General features: G+C 45.9%; 1 protein-coding gene across 2 annotated transcripts in view; it reads right to left on the reverse strand.

Moving 5' to 3' along the window:
* FERMT3 (FERM domain containing kindlin 3) overlaps nt 1–16,035 on the reverse strand; it is a 111,259-nt gene that overhangs the window by 85,981 nt on the left and 9,243 nt on the right. The window contains exon 1 of one of the 2 annotated variants that reach the window (XM_075836839.1): nt 14,719–14,783. The exons of the other annotated variant lie outside the window; for it this stretch is intronic. The gene's annotated coding sequence lies outside the window, so the exon portion shown is untranslated. Of the gene's footprint in view, nt 1–14,718; nt 14,784–16,035 lie in introns of those variants that run through there. 2 annotated transcript variants of the gene reach the window in all.

Here is a 16,035-nt window from a genome sequence, read left to right on the forward strand (position 1 = left end):
TAACCAACTCCCCATTACCACTATCTAAGGGCCCTACATGTTCAGACCTTGGCTTTTTTGCATTTATATGCCTGAAGAATTTTTTAGGATTTGTTTTACTATCCTTGGCCACCTGCCTTTCATTTTGTATTTTTGCTGATTTTATTATCTTTTTACAGATTTTATTAAGCACTTTATATTTTACAAAGGCTACAGCTGTACCCTCAGATTTGTATTTTTTAAATGCCCTTTTTTTGTCATGTATTGCCCTTTTTACAGAAGGTGTAAGCCATGTGGGGTTTAATTTTAGTCGTTAATACTTGTTACCTGTGGGAATAAATTTTGCACTATAATTACCCAAAGTAGATTTGAAAATCTCCCATTTAACATTAGTTCTTCCCAGTCTATATCCTGAATTGCAGCCCTCATCCTGGGGAAATTGGCCTTCTTAAAATTAAGTGTTTTTGCCCTCCCAGCCTGCGTATGTTTTTTACAGTATAGGTAAAATATAACTATATTATGATCACTGTTACCAAGGTTTTCACGAACATTGACATTCCCAACAAGCTCTGCATTATTAGAAATGACCAGATCCAACAGAGCTTCACCTCTAGTTGGGTCTTCCACAAACTGGCCCATAAAATTTTCCTGCAACAGGTTGAGGAAATGTCTCCCCTTTGCAGTTGAAGCCGATCCATGACACCAATTAATATCCCGGTAATTAAAATCTCCCATTATCACAACAGTACCCGCCTGTGCAGCCCGCTCCATCTGTTTATATATTTGACTTTCTATCTCTTCAGTTATATTGGGGGGTCTATAGATTACACCAAAAGTAATTTTTTCAGTGTTAACCTCCCTTTGTAATTCCACCCACAAGGTTTCAACCTCCTCACAATCTTCACCCTCTAATGTCTCATTCACACTCACCTTCATATCGCTTCTCACATACAGACATACACCACCACCTTTCCTATTCACCCTGTCTTTCCGAAACAGTGTAAAACCCTGTAGATTTACAGCCCAATCATGTGAAGAGTCCAGCCATGTTTCAGCAACACCAACTATATCTATATTTTCTTCCAGTATCAAGGCCTCCAGCTCCCCCATTTTGCTTGCTAGACTTCTGGCATTTGTGAACATACACTTTAACTTACCTTTAAATGTTTCACTTTCAGTATCAGAAATGTGATTATTTGACATTTGGGCTTTTTTATTTTCACTGCTGTTTTGTAACGAAAGGATCTCCTTATCTTGTTGCCTAGTCCTCTCCCCACCATCTGTTTCTCCCCCCACCAATATAGTCTGACACCTCTCTAACCTAACTACCCCTTTATTTTCTACATTGGCCTCCCTCCTCAGCCCTAGTTTAAACACTCCGCCACCCCAGGTAGAATTCTCTCCCCCAACACAGCGGACCACCTTCCATTTAGGTGCAAATCATCTGCAGAATACAGTTTGTACCCCAATGAAAAGTCAGCCCAGTGCTCTAGGAACCCAAAGCCTTCTCCTCTACACCAAGACTTAAGCCATGCATTTAACTCCCTGAGCTCCAGCTGTCTTTCCTGTGATGCGCATGGCACAGGCAGTATTCCTGAGAATACAACTGTAAAGGATCTGCCAGGCACTACGTCTGTGGATACTCCCAGGATTAATCAATCGACACCTGAGGCCAGACCTCTTAGACTGACACCGGCTCCCACCAATCAGGGTGGCAGGCTCAGGAGTGGGAGAGCCTATCGCGGCCTGGTCAGTCAGAGTTAGCTCCGCCCCCTGTCCATTTATACCTGCCGTTTTCTCTTCCTCATTGCTTGTGATTCTTCTTGGTTTCCTGGCCCCACTGCTGCCTTGCTCCAGCCTGCTTCTGCCGTGCTTCAGCCTTGCCTCAGTTCCCGCTTATCCTGCTTTGCTCTGCCCCTGGCTTGCTTCCTGCCCCGTGCTCTGCGTTTGTATACTTAAGTACATCCTGATCCTGACTGCTCGTTCACCACTCCGTTCCCTCACGGTGTTCCGTGGGCTACTGCCCCTTCCCTTGCTTGTTCCCTGTTTGTATCCCCTTGCACTTAGTCAGCGTAGGGACCGCCGCCAAGTTGTACCCCGTCGCCTAGGGCGGGTCGTTGCAAGTAGGCAGGGACAGGGCGGTGGGTAGATTAGGGCTCACTTGTTACCTTCACCTCCTTCCGCCATTACATAATCACAAGCCCATACCTAGTCTACCATTTCTCCTACGCTGACGCTATCATGGACCCCCTTGAGACCCTGACCCAGCAGATGCAGGGCCTCTCCCTACAGGTCCAGGCCCTGGCTCAGAGGGTCAACCAGTCTGACGCTGCCATAGTAGTACCCCTCACCTCACCTCTAGAACCTGACCTCAAGTTACCTGACCGGTTCTCAGGGGACCGTAAGACTTTTCTCTCCTTCCGGGAGAGTTGCAGACTTTACTTCCGTCTAAAACCTCACTCCTCAGGTTCCGAGAACCAGCGGGTGGGAATCATTATATCCCGACTCCAGGAAGGGCCCCAAGAGTGGGCCTTCTCCTTGGCTCCTGACGCCCCTGAACTTTCCTCCGTTGATCGTTTTTTCTCTGCCCTCGGACTCATTTACGACGAGACTGACAGGACTGCCTTAGCCGAGAGTCAGCTGGTGACCTTACGTCAGGGTAGGAGACCTGTTGAGGAATACTGTTCTGATTTTAGAAAGTGGTGCGTAGCTTCTCGGTGGAACGACCCGGCCCTAAGGTGCCAGTTTAGGTTAGGATTATCTGACGCCCTGAAGGATCTGCTTGTTAGCTACCCCTCTTCTGACTCCCTAGACCAGGTTATGGCCCTAGCAGACCAGGTTATGGCCCTAGACTTGACCGACGTCTCAGGGAACGTCAGCTTGAACGTTTCAGTGTTTTCCCCTCTGACTTCCCTGCGATCCCCCCCCCCGAGGTCCCGTCTCCTCGCTCTTCCACGGAAGACTCGGAGGTACCTATGCAACTCGGGGCCTCCATGTCCCCTCGACAACGTAGAGAGTTCCGCAGGAAGAATGGTCTCTGGTTCTATTGTGGGGATGACAAGCATAAACTGAACACCTGTCCCAGGCGCAAGAATAAGCAGCCGGAAAACTTCCGCGCCTAAGTGATCATCGGGGAGGTCACTTGGGCGCACAGGTATTTCCCGTTAATATGAAATGCAATAAAATTTCGCTTCCCTTTCAGGTCTCGTTTGCTGGCCGGTCTGCCACTGGCAGTGCCTTCGTGGATTCTGGCTCATCTGCTAATATCTGTGGAATTTGCTATGTCTCTAAAAATGCCTTTTATTGATTTGCCTTATCCTGTCCCGGTAGTGGGTATCGACTCCACTCCTCTTGCTAATGGTTATTTTACTCAGCATACTCCTGTTTTTGAACTCCTTGTTGGCTCCATGCATTTGGAGCAGTGCTCTGTACTGGTGATGCAGGGATTATCGTCCGATCTGGTATTAGGTCTTTCCCTGGTTGCAGCTGCATAATCCCACGTTTGATTGGAATACTGGGGATCTCACCAAATGGGGTAGTGAATGCCTGACGTCATGTCTTTCGGTTAAAGAGGCTCTGTCACCAGATTTTGCAGCCCCTATCTGCTATTGCAGCAGATAGGCGCTGCAATGTAGATTACAGTAACGTTTTTATTTTTAAAAAACAAGCATTTTTGGCCAAGTTATGGCCATTTTCGTATTTATGCAAATGAGGCTTGCAAAAGTACAACTGGGCGTGTTGAAAAGTAAAAGTACAACTGGGCGTGTATTATGTGCGTACATCGGGGCGTGTTTACTACTTTTACTAGCTGGGCGTTCTGATGAGAAGTATCATCCACTTCTCTTCAGAACGCCCAGCTTCTGGCAGTGCAGATCTGTGACGTCACTCACAGGTCCTGCATCGTGTCGGCACCAGAGGCTACAGTTGATTCTGCAGCAGCATCAGCATTTGCAGGTAAGTAGCTACATCGACTTACCTGCAAACGCCGATGCTGCTGCAGAATCATCTGTAGCCTCTGGTGCCGACACGATGCAGGACCTGTGAGTGACGTCACAGCGTGATCTCTGGAGAACACGGCTGTGTCTGCACTGCCAGAAGCTGGGCGTTCTGAAGAGAAGTGGATGACACTTCTATACACAACGCCCAGCTAGTAAAAGTAGTAAACACGCCCCGATGTACGAACATAATACACGCCCAGTTGTACTTTTACTTTTCAACACGCCCAGTTGTACTTTTGCAAGCCTCATTTGCATAAATACGAAAATGGTCATAACTTGGCCAAAAATGCTCGTTTTTTAAAAATAAAAACGTTACTGTAATCTACATTGCAGCGCCGATCTGCTGCAATAGCTGATAGGGGTTGCAAAATCTGGTGACAGAGCCTCTTTAACTCTATTTCTCCCCGTGAGGAGGTAAACACGCTACCTGAGTTTGTTCAGGACTTCGCTGATGTTTTTTCTAAGGAGGCCTCCGAGGTGTTGCCCCCTCATAGAGATTACGATTGCGCCATCGATTTGGTACCAGGTGCTAAGCTTCCTAAGGGTAGGATATTTAATCTTTCATGTCCTGAACGTGAAGCCATGAGGGAGTATATCCAAGAATGCCTGGCCAAGGGTTTCATTCGCCCCTCGACTTCTCCTGTAGGTGCTGGCTTCTTCTTCGTGGGGAAGAAGGATGGTGGTCTTAGGCCGTACATTGACTATCGGAACCTGAATAAGGTCACAGTAAGGAACCAGTATCCCCTTCCTTTGATTCCGGATCTTTTTAATCAGGTTCAGGGGGCCCAATGGTTCTCTAAGTTCGATCTACGGGGGGCGTATAACCTTATCCGCATCAAAGAGGGGGATGAGTGGAAGACTGCGTTCAACACGCCCGAAGGTCATTTCGAATACCTGGTCATGCCCTTTGGGTTGTGTAATGCCCCTGCTGTCTTCCAGAATTTTATTAATGAAATTCTGAGAGATTACCTGGGAAATTTTCTTGTAGTGTACCTTGATGACATACTGGTGTTTTCCAAGGACTGGTCCTCCCACGTGGAGCATGTCAGGAAGGTCCTCGAGGTCCTCCGGGAAAATAATCTGTTTGCAAAAACCGAAAAATGTGTGTTTGGGGTACAGGAGATACCATTTTTGGGTCAAATCCTCACTCCTCATGAATTCCGCATGGACCCTGCCAAGGTTCAGGCTGTGGCGGAATGGGTCCAACCTGCCTCCCTGAAGGCGCTACAGTGTTTTTTGGGGTTCGCTAACTATTACAGGAGATTTATTGCCAACTCGGTCGTCGCTAAGCCTCTTACGGACCTCACTCGCAAGGGTGCTGATGTCCTCCACTGGCCTCCTGAGGCCGTCCAGGCTTTTGAGACCCTCAAGAAGTGCTTTATCTCGGCCCCCGTGCTGGTTCAGCCCAACCCAAGGGAGCCATTTATTGTGGAGGTTGACGCGTCCGAGGTGGGAGTGGGGGCCGTCTTGTCCCAGGGTACCAGCTCCCTCACCCATCTCCGCCCCTGTGCTTACTTCTCTAGGAAGTTTTCGCCCACGGAGAGTAACTATGATATTGGCAACCGCAAACTTTTAGCCATTAAATGGGCTTTTGAAGAGTGGCGTCACTTCCTGGAGGGGGCCAGACACCAGGTAACGGTCCTTACTGACCACAAGAATCTGGTTTTCCTAGAATCTGCCCGGAGGCTTAATCCTAGACAAGCTCGATGGGTGCTATTCTTTACCAGATTTAACTTCTTGGTTACCTATAGGGCTGGGTCCAAAAATATTAAGGCTGATGCACTGTCACGTAGTTTCATGGCCAATCCTCCTGCTGAGAAGGATCCTGCTTGTATTTTACCCCCTGGTATAATCGTTTCTGCCACTGATTTTGATTTAGCCTCTGACATTGCGGCTGATCAAGGTTCTGCTCCCGGGAACCTCCCTGGGGGCAAGCTGTTTGTCCCCCTGCAATACCGGCTAAGGGTACTCAGGGAAAACCATGACTCCGCACTATCTGGTCATCCTGGCATCTTGGGTACCAAACACCTCATTACCAGAAACTATTGGTGGCCTGGGTTGCCTAAGGACGTTAGGGCTTACGTCGCCGCTTGTGAGGTTTGTGCTAGGTCCAAGACCCCTAGGTCCCGACCTGCGGGCTTACTACGTTCTTTGCCCATTCCCCAGAGACCTTGGACCCATATCTCCATGGATTTTATCACCGATTTTCCTCCATCTCAGGTCAAGTCGGTGGTGTGGGTGGTAGTAGACCGCTTCAGTAAGATGTGCCACTTTGTGCCCCTTAAGAAACTACCTAACGCCAAGACGTTAGCTTCTTTGTTTGTTAAACACATTCTGCGTCTCCATGGGGCCCCAGTCAATATAGTTTCTGACAGAGGGGTACAATTTGTTTCCTTATTTTGGAGAGCTTTTTGTAAAAAGTTGGAGATTGATCTGTCCTTCTCCTCCGCCTTCCATCCCGAAACTAATGGCCAAACGGAAAGGACTAATCAATCCCTGGAACAATATTTAAGGTATTTCATCTCTGACTGTCAATTTGATTGGGTCTCATTCCTTCCCCTCGCCGAATTTTCCCTGAATAACCGGGTCAATAACTCGTCAGGGGTCTCCCCGTTTTTCTGTAATTTCGGGTTTAATCCACGGTTCTCCTCCGTTTCTCCTGGTTGTTCCAATAATCCCGAGGTAGAGGACGTTCATCGGGAACTGTGCACAGTCTGGGCCCAGGTTCAGAAGAACCTAGAGGCGTCCCAGAGCATACAAAAGATTCAGGCTGATAGAAGACGTTCTGCTAACCCCCGGTTTGTCGTCGGGGATCTGGTGTGGTTGTCGTCAAGGAACTTGCGCCTTAAGGTCCCGTTCAGGAAGTTTGCTCCCCGATTTATTGGGCCTTATAAGGTCATTGAAGTCCTCAACCCTGTATCCTTCCGTCTGGAGCTGCCCCCATCCTTTCGCATACACGACGTCTTTCATGCCTCCCTCCTTAAACGCTGCTCCCCGTCCTTGGCTCCCTCGAGGAAACCTCCTGTTCCCGTTCTCACCCCTGAGGGGGTGGAATTCGAGGTGGCCAAGATTGTGGACAGTAGGATGATCCAGGGCTCCCTCCAGTACCTGGTCCATTGGAGAGGATACGGGCCGGAGGAGAGGACTTGGGTACCTGCTCGAGATGTTCACGCTGGGGTATTGGTCAGGAGGTTCCACCTTCTCTTCCCCACTAAACCGGGTCCTCTTAGTAAGGGTCCGGTGGCCCCTCATAAAAGGGGGAGTACTGTAAAGGATCTGCCAGGCATTACGTCTGTGGATACTCCCAGGATTAATCAATCGACACCTGAGGCCAGACCCCTTAGACTGACACCGGCTCCCACCAATCAGGGTGGCAGGCTCAGGAGTGGGAGAGCCTATCGCGGCCTGGTCAGTCGGAGTTAGCTCCGCCCCCTGTCCATTTATACCTGCCGTTTTCTCTTCCTCATTGCTTGTGATTCTTCTTGGTTTCCTGGCCCCACTGCTGCCTTGCTCCAGCCTGCTTCTGCCGTGCTTCAGCCTTGCTTCAGTTCCCGCTTATCCTGCTTCGCTCTGCCCCCGGCTTGCTTCCTGCTCCGTGCTCTGCGTTTGTATACTTCATTACATCCTGATCCTGACTGCTCGTTCACCACTCCGTTCCCTCACGGTGTTCTGTGGGCTACTGCCCCTTCCCTTGCTTGTTCCCTGTTTGTATCCCCTTGCACTTAGTCAGCGTAGGGACCGCCGCCAAGTTGTACCCCGTCGCCTAGGGCGGGTCGTTGCAAGTAGGCAGGGACAGGGAGGTGGGTAGATTAGGGCTCACTTGTTCCCTTCACCTCCTTCCGCCATTACAACAACCTTGAAGGTCCTTCCCTTCAGCTTGTAGCCTAGTTCTTTAAAATTATTCTTAAGGCTCCTCCACCTACCATTTATTCTGTCGTTGGTACCGACATGGACCACAACAGCTGGATCATCACCAGCCCCTCCCAGCAATTTGTCCACCCGTTCCACCACATACCGAACCCTGGCACCAGGGAGACCGCAAACCATTCGGTTGAGGCGGTCTTGGCGACAAATTATTCTATTCGTCTTCCTGATTGTAGAATCCCCTACAACTATCAATTGTTTTGGCTTACCTGCATTACCATCCCGCCGACTACTAGCTGGGCTGTTCTCCCGGCTGTTAGGGAGATCAGTATCCACTAGGGCTGCCATTTCTGAGACCGACACCCTCGCATCATCACCCAACTTGGCAATTTTGCTTGGAATGTCAGAAACCGGATCGGCCTTCCTTTTCTTTGACCCCTTTCTACTGCCCCCAACTACATTAACCCAGCTACTTACCTGATCCTGCTCACCCATGTCTTCACCCTTCAGCTCTACCCCACTAACTGCATGCTCCGGGAGCAGCAAGCTCAGCTCAAGATTGTCTATTCTCCTCAGTGTTGCATTCTGCTCCTCCAGATCTCTAATGCGAGCTTCCAGGTGACCAACATGCTCACATCTGCCACAAAGGTATTCACCCTGGAACTCCGGTTCCACTTGTGTATACATATGGCAAACTGTGCACTGAAGAAAACCTCCAATCGTGCTATCCATTAAAAACAAAACAGTGAATAATTGTCAAAGTAAAAGAAAAGAAGAGTACTTACTGGGGCTTCAACTCCTCTTTTCGAACTCCGGTTTTAGAACTCCACTTAGATCACAAGCCACTTAGTCCACCAAACTCAGAAAGAGCAAGCTAAAAATGAGTTCTGCTTGCTAATTTATACCACCTGTGTCCAGTTAACCCCTTCCCCCTAGTCAGCTGCTCAGCTGGAACGAATCTGCAAGGGAAAAAAAAAGGGTTTTTGACGCATTTTTTGACGTTGTTTTTAAGGCGTCTTTTTTTCCTATTTCTTCAAGAGACAAAGTGACTTTCTGCACGCGTTTGTTTGCCTGTAAAAAATTGCGCCATTTATTTCCGTCTCTCATTGATTTCAATGGGGTTTTTGAGGTGGAAAACGACTCAAGATAGGGTATGTCACTTCTTTTTCCTGCAAACGTTTTTTTTGCTCGCAGTAAAAAAACGCCTCCACCTTCCATTGAAATCAATGGGTGTCAATTTGTGTGAACAGGGCCTTAAGTGGAAAAAAAAACCTTTTCATACTCACCTTGATGCCGTTCCTACACCGTCCTGTGTCAATGCAGGCCTGCTCTCTTCTGAGCAGGTCTGCTGTGGCTGAACGACGGCGCTGATTGGCAGTGCAGAATGACTTGCCCCATCAATCAGCGCCTTTCAACAATGGAAGCGGTGCGATAACGTCATCACGCCGCTAGCGTAGTTGAAAAGCGCTGATTGGCAGGGCAAGTCATTCTGTCCTGCCTATCAGCATCATTGTAAGGCAGGTACAATTAGTGTAGGAGGGGGTGGCGGCGGCTGGTTTCAGTGGCGCCGCCGCCCCCTCAAAGAGGCAGCAGGCCGCCGGCACTTATTGTTTGGGTGGCCAGCAGGCGGCCCACTGTTCAATGGCCCATCTGGCATTCACCAGATGGCCAGTCCGGCCCTGAAGAGGACACTTGGCGGACTAGCTGTATTTTTATGTTTCAAAGTAAATTATTGAATTACAACAAGATTTGGATATACATTAGACAGTGTACATATGCAGATGAGAAGCTAGCTGTATTTTTACATTGAACACAGAACTGAAAAATGTTAGGTCGGGAGGTTGGGTGTTATGGGGGAGGGTGGCCCAGTCAAAAGTTTGTTATGGGGCCGAGTCCTAGTTACGTCCCTGAAGAAAGGATCTCCTTTTTTTTAAAAGAACTGCGCCACCCTTGTCCATGGCCTGGGTCTGGTATTACAGCTCATCCCCATTCAAGTGAATAGCGCTAAACTGCAATACTAAACACAGCCAATGGACAAAAGAGCAAACACCTTTTTTTTACTTCACTCCTAATCTCTGACAACCCCTTTAATATAAATATGACTTAGTTTGGACAAGACGCTGAAACGATTCAAGACCCATGGCTAATTTGCATATTCCTGACCCTAATTTGGCAGAAGTGTGAAGATAGCACTCTTTTCTGCATGTCAGTAATAAGTTATTTTGACATAATTAATATCTCACTCAAAACTTTATATGTAATGGCTTCTTTGTTTTACCCAAATATAATATAACTCAAATTATAAACAGATGGTACAGAAGAGCATCATAGTCAGCGCACATAGGTCCTACAGGGTCAGATCTGATTGTGATAACTGCCAAACTATAGGGTATCTTTGTCGCATCCAAAGGGAAAATATGATGCCCTTCTAATACTATGCATAGACTATGGCGATGTTCATTTTGCATTTGGGTGATGATCCATTGCATAGGAAAGCGCAGCCGTCTACGCTTTCCTATACAGGTGAAAACAAGGTATAAAGATGTATACCTAACCGGCAGATACAAAATGAACACTTTTTCTCCATCTGTCAAGTCTATAAGGTTCTATGGATACGTTCATACTCTGAACATACACACTGAACGTGGTGTGAACAGGGGAGGAGAGTCGAACAATCCTTTGCAGGACCTCTACTCGACATACAGGCAGGGCCAGAATAGGGTGATTGTACCAAATACTTATGGCCGTGCTTGTACCCTTGTGTACCACCCTGTATTGTCTCCGAACCGAATAACATATGCCGCTTAAAGAGGCTCTGTCACCACATTATAAGTGCCCTATCTGCTATATAAGGAGATCGGCGCTATAATGTAGGTGACAGTAATTCTTTTTATTTAGAAAAACTATCTATTTTAAACCACTTTATGAGCAATATTTAGCTTTATGCTAATGAATTTCTTAATGCCCAAGTGGGCGTGTTTTACTTTAGACCAAGTGGGCATTGTACAGAGGAGTGTATGACGCTGACCAATCAGTGACCAATCAGCATCATGCACTTCTCTCCATTCATTTACACTGCACTAGCGATATAGTTATATCGTTATGTGCAGCTACATACACAAACACTAACATTACTGCAGTGTCCTGATAATGAATATACATCACTACCAGCCTGGACGTGATGTTTATTCAGAATCCTGACACTTCTGAATCTTTTCTGTGAGATTCCAGCAAGGCAAACGTAATCTCGTTTGAAATGACAGGTTACATCGTAACACTTGGTCTAACGTAAAAACACGCCCACTTGGGCATTAAGAAACTCATTAGCATAAAGCTAAAAATCGCTCATAAAGTGGTTTAAAATAGATCATTTTTCTAAATAAAAAGCATTACTGTCACCTACATTACAGCGCCGATCTTCTTATGTAGGAGATAGGGCACTTATAATGTGGTGACAGAGCCTCTTTAACCCATTGTAAACACATATACAAAAAGACCTAATGAATTGAACCAATAATATTGTGAGTGGCACAAATTAATAATGATTAAAAAGTATGCAACAATGAAAATCACAAAAGAAAAAAGATGCATTGTCAAAGAAGGCATTCGACCTCTATAATATCATGTAGTCAACAAAAAGAATTATTCATGACAAAGACCAAACAATTCGAAAACATTTAAAAATACAAGTCTGGGTTCATCATAATTAGGCCTAATTCACACGAGCGCTGCGCATCTCGGACATGAAAAACTGCAGTTTTTCACATCTGAGGTGCATCCGTGCTCAGCGCTGCGGGACGCGATGTCACGCATCCATTTATAGTTGAGAGTCTATGGCGGGATGCATGATGCGTGAAAAGAACGGACATGTCCTATTTTCGCACGGACCCTTCACACGGTCCGTTGAAACAACGGCTGTGTGAACGGCCACATTGAATTACATAGGTCCGCAGGACGGCCGCTGTTTCAACACGTTCGTGTGAATCAGGCCTAAGAAGCACCCCACCACCCCCCCCCCCCCCCCCCCACAGCAAATCCACTTATGTGCTGTACAATGTAACCCATTGTGCAGGCATTGGCCCGTATGCATGTTCAAAGCTAACATTTCCTCTTGGACACAAACAGTAAGGCCTCATGCACACAACCGTAAAAACTCCCTTTATTACGGGTCGTAATTACGACCCGTAATAACGGGCTCATAGACTTCTATTGGCCACGGGTACCTTCCCGTTTTCTTACGGGAAGGTGCCCGTGCCGTTAAAAAAGATAGAACATGTCCTATTTCAGGCCGTAATAACGGCACGGAGAGTCCATAGAAGTCTATGGAGCTCCCGTAATGACGGGTGGCTACATGTGTGCACCCGTCATTGCGGCAGCGTTGCTAAGCGACGTCAGTAAATAGTCACTGTCCAGGGAGCTGAAAGAGTTAACTGATCGGCAGTAACTCTTTCAGCACCCTGGACAGTGACTACCGATCAGAATAAAGAGCAACCTGTAAAAAATAAAAATAAAAGACGTTCATACTTACCGAGAACTTCCTGCTTCCTCCAGTCCGGTCTCCCGGCCGTTGCCTTGGTGACGCGTCCCTCTCGACATCCGGCCCGACGTCCTGGATGACGTTTCAGCCCATGTGACCGCTGCAGCCAATCACAGGTCAATCACAGGCTGCAGCGGTCACATGGACTGCCGCGTCATCCAGGGATGTTGGGCTGGATGTGAAGAGAGGGACGCGTCACCAAGACAACGGCCGGGTAAGTATGAATTTCTTTTACTTTTACTACGGATAGGGCTGTCCCTTCTCTATCCTGCACTGATAGAGAGAAGGGGCTGCCGATTAGTGCAGTGCTATTTTGCCGCCAAAAACGTGCCCGTAAATACGGGTGGAATACGGGTGACACCGGACCCATATTTACGGGCACGGGTCCGTAAATACTGGTGCAAAACGGGTCGAATACGTGTGACACCGGACCCGTATTTACGCCAGTATTTACGGGTGGGAAAAAATACGGTCGTGTGCATGAGGCCTAAGGGAATACATTTCTCATTAAATACATGAACAAGAAAGACAACTCAGCCCCACTTGAGGTTTTCCCACTTGAATCACAAACATTTTATTAATCACGTTGTACACATGATTTTAGCATAAAAAAAAGTTTCTGTATCTTAATATATACCCAATAAAAGTTTTTTTTTTTTTAAATTCTACTTTAGTCTATGAAATATAATTGCTGCAAAGGGAGAGCAAATGGATTGCACATGTAGATCCTTTAAATTTCCGTTTCGGTCAACAGAGCCTTAGCCTCAACACAAAAACCCGAGATTACAAATAAATATGATTGATTGGGCACTATGACTGCTATAATAGCTACCCAACTTCTGAAGAATCAAGTGGTTCTGCAGCAGCTGGGTCTGTGTATTATAAGGTATAACCTACCCCTACTATAAATGCTTTATCAAGAATATTACAAGTCACCTTGGCATTTTGTGACCTTTGTAAAAGTATGAGGTCATAGAACTTCTCCATGACTTCTAATACTTCTGTCTTTTACAGCAGGGCGTACATAACTCAATATATTTATTGGTTTAAATCTTAAGACTTTAGAAGAAATAGAGCAGGATATTAATAATAATACCCAAGTGAAGCTCATCCGCTAGGAAGATGCAACTTATGCAGAAGTTTGAGGAACATGCAAAATAAATAAATGTAACCAAGTCTGAAAAGTTCAAACATGATGTGAACGATTTCAAACAGAATAGCGTTTAGAAGTCGCATCAATGTAATGTTTTACGACCTTTAAGTACGTGGACTTCAAAGGAGTCAAAATGAAGGTGAAAAGGAAATGTGAACCAACTCCAAGAAACAAACCTCGTCACATGCCCGCTAATTGTAATAGTTCTGGTATTGCTCAAACTGTCAGATCTCATGGATAAATTAGCCACATGGCTAGGTCACATAGTCGATGTATAGAGCTGCGCTCTGTTTTATGTACTGAGTTGGGCAGGCAATGTATGGGCTGAGTAGTGGCTGGATCAGACGCATGCTACCCTAGCTGGTAAGGGGCGCTAGGCTTCTCATAAAGGCAGCAGATTTATTAATACAAATAAATTAGAAAGTTAATTTATTTGTATTAACAATGGCTACTTATGCGCAATAGTAACAAAAATATTTCCTCCCAGACAGGCCTAAAAACACACAAAAATATAATTAATAGACAGTGTTTTGTCAGTAAGGCCCAGAAATACCAAAGTCATGAAGCATTAGGCCACATTTGCATGTAACCCACAAAGCGGTACAGTACAAGCTACAGAAAAAATCTGCTGTCTAATGCCCCATTGCGAACACAAGGCTGTACAATGCAACATTCTTTTTGTTTTCATCTAGTAGATGTGTTAGCAGGAACAGGAAGTGTCTCTGATCACAAGAAAAGTCTTCTTTTTTTTTTTTGTTCACCCATAATGTGTAATATTTAGAATTCTGTATATTTATGACAATGATCCTATAATTGTTCAGATCAGAAGTAGCAGATTGGCCTGACGCTGAATCCTATTAATATGAAGTACATTGTCATAAGCATTCATATGGCCACACCTTTCACAGGAAAGTCTATATTTCCTAACATGAGCATTACACACTTTTGCAGACGGATGTGCAATACTAGTGTAAAAAAAAGTGGTTTCTTAATAATATAAACAGTAGGGTGAATTAGTCAGTACTGTACCCACAATGTACGGTGGAAAGGGAGAAATGAGAGATGAGGAACAGAATGAGGGCAATATTCATCCCATTTATAATGCAGTGCATTCACTAAGGAGAAATGCATCAGGTTACATTATGAATTAGGCTAAGTTCACATCTCATTTTTACTGTACGTCAAACCTATACGTTTTCATGACCATATATGGGAAATCAGCAGTGCCTCCCCCTGCCAAGCCCCTCCAAACTGGCACCAGAAAACACTGCAGCCACTTCCTTCTACTTCCTCTATATTTTGACTTTATAAAACTTTATTGATTTGGCTCAAGAACAAAAAAACGTAAATATTTTTAGAAGTTAAATCGTACACAAACCTATACAAACATATATGACAACGTATACTACAAAAAAAATAAACGTATACTTCTTTGTAACTTTTAAAACGTATACGTCGCCGTATACCACAAACTCACATGAGGAGCTGTGTATTACCAGTGACACCTTTGCAAAGAAAATTCTGACATTTGGCTGACCCAAACACAGATATAATGTACATCATTCTTAAAGGAGAGCCATTCTGTTTTCATGTACTTTAATGTAAATGTTAACTTTTTGTTGTGGTAGTGTTAGCTAAAAACGAAAAACATCCCTAGATCTATATCCTAATGAAAATGTAAGTACCAGATGTAACGAATAGGGTTAAAGTCAATGCAGAAAAACATCTAAAAAAATTCCAGGGATAGAGCATGCTGCAGTATAAAAAAAAACACAGAGCACTACAAACTGTGTAAATGGGAGAACGGGATTTCATAAATGCAGATTTTGTTTCTTGTATAAAAAAAATTGGCTTAGTATTTGGTACTGTACTTTGATCAGACAGTTAGAAATGAATGGAGCGCCGGTCGCGCTTGTGCGCATGCGTGACCAGCGCTCCTTTCATTTTTATTGAGCTGCGCAGACTCCGGAAGTCAGAGGTTAGTCATGGAGAACATAGGGGGACTTTCGGTCCCCTGTTCTCCTTATCGCTGCCAGCGATCACACATGTATCCCATATCTTGTGGATAGGGGATACATGTCTTTTGTAGGACACACTATAGGTCGGATTTTTTTGGGGGGTTGGGGCTGCATGGGGTTACCTACAGGGGGGGCTGTATAGTGTTACCTACAGGGGGGGCTGTATAGCGTTACCTACAGGGGGGCTGTATAGCGTTACCTACAGGGGGGCTGTATTGCGTTACCTACAGGGAGGCCTGTATAGCGTTACCTACAGGGGGGGCTGCATAGCGTTACCTACAGGGGGGGCTGTATAGCGTTACCTACAGGGTGGCTGTATTGCGTTACCTACAGGGAGGCCTGTATAACGTTACCTACAGGTGGGGCTGTATAGCGTTACCTACAGGGGGGGCTGTATAGCGTTACCTACTGGGGGGCTGTATAGCGTTACCTACAGGGGGGGCTTATGGCATTACCTACAGGGAGGCTGTATGGCGTTACTTACAG

This window comes from Rhinoderma darwinii, chromosome 9 (genome assembly GCF_050947455.1).
Source record: "Rhinoderma darwinii isolate aRhiDar2 chromosome 9, aRhiDar2.hap1, whole genome shotgun sequence".
Lineage (NCBI taxonomy): Eukaryota > Metazoa > Chordata > Amphibia > Anura > Rhinodermatidae > Rhinoderma > Rhinoderma darwinii.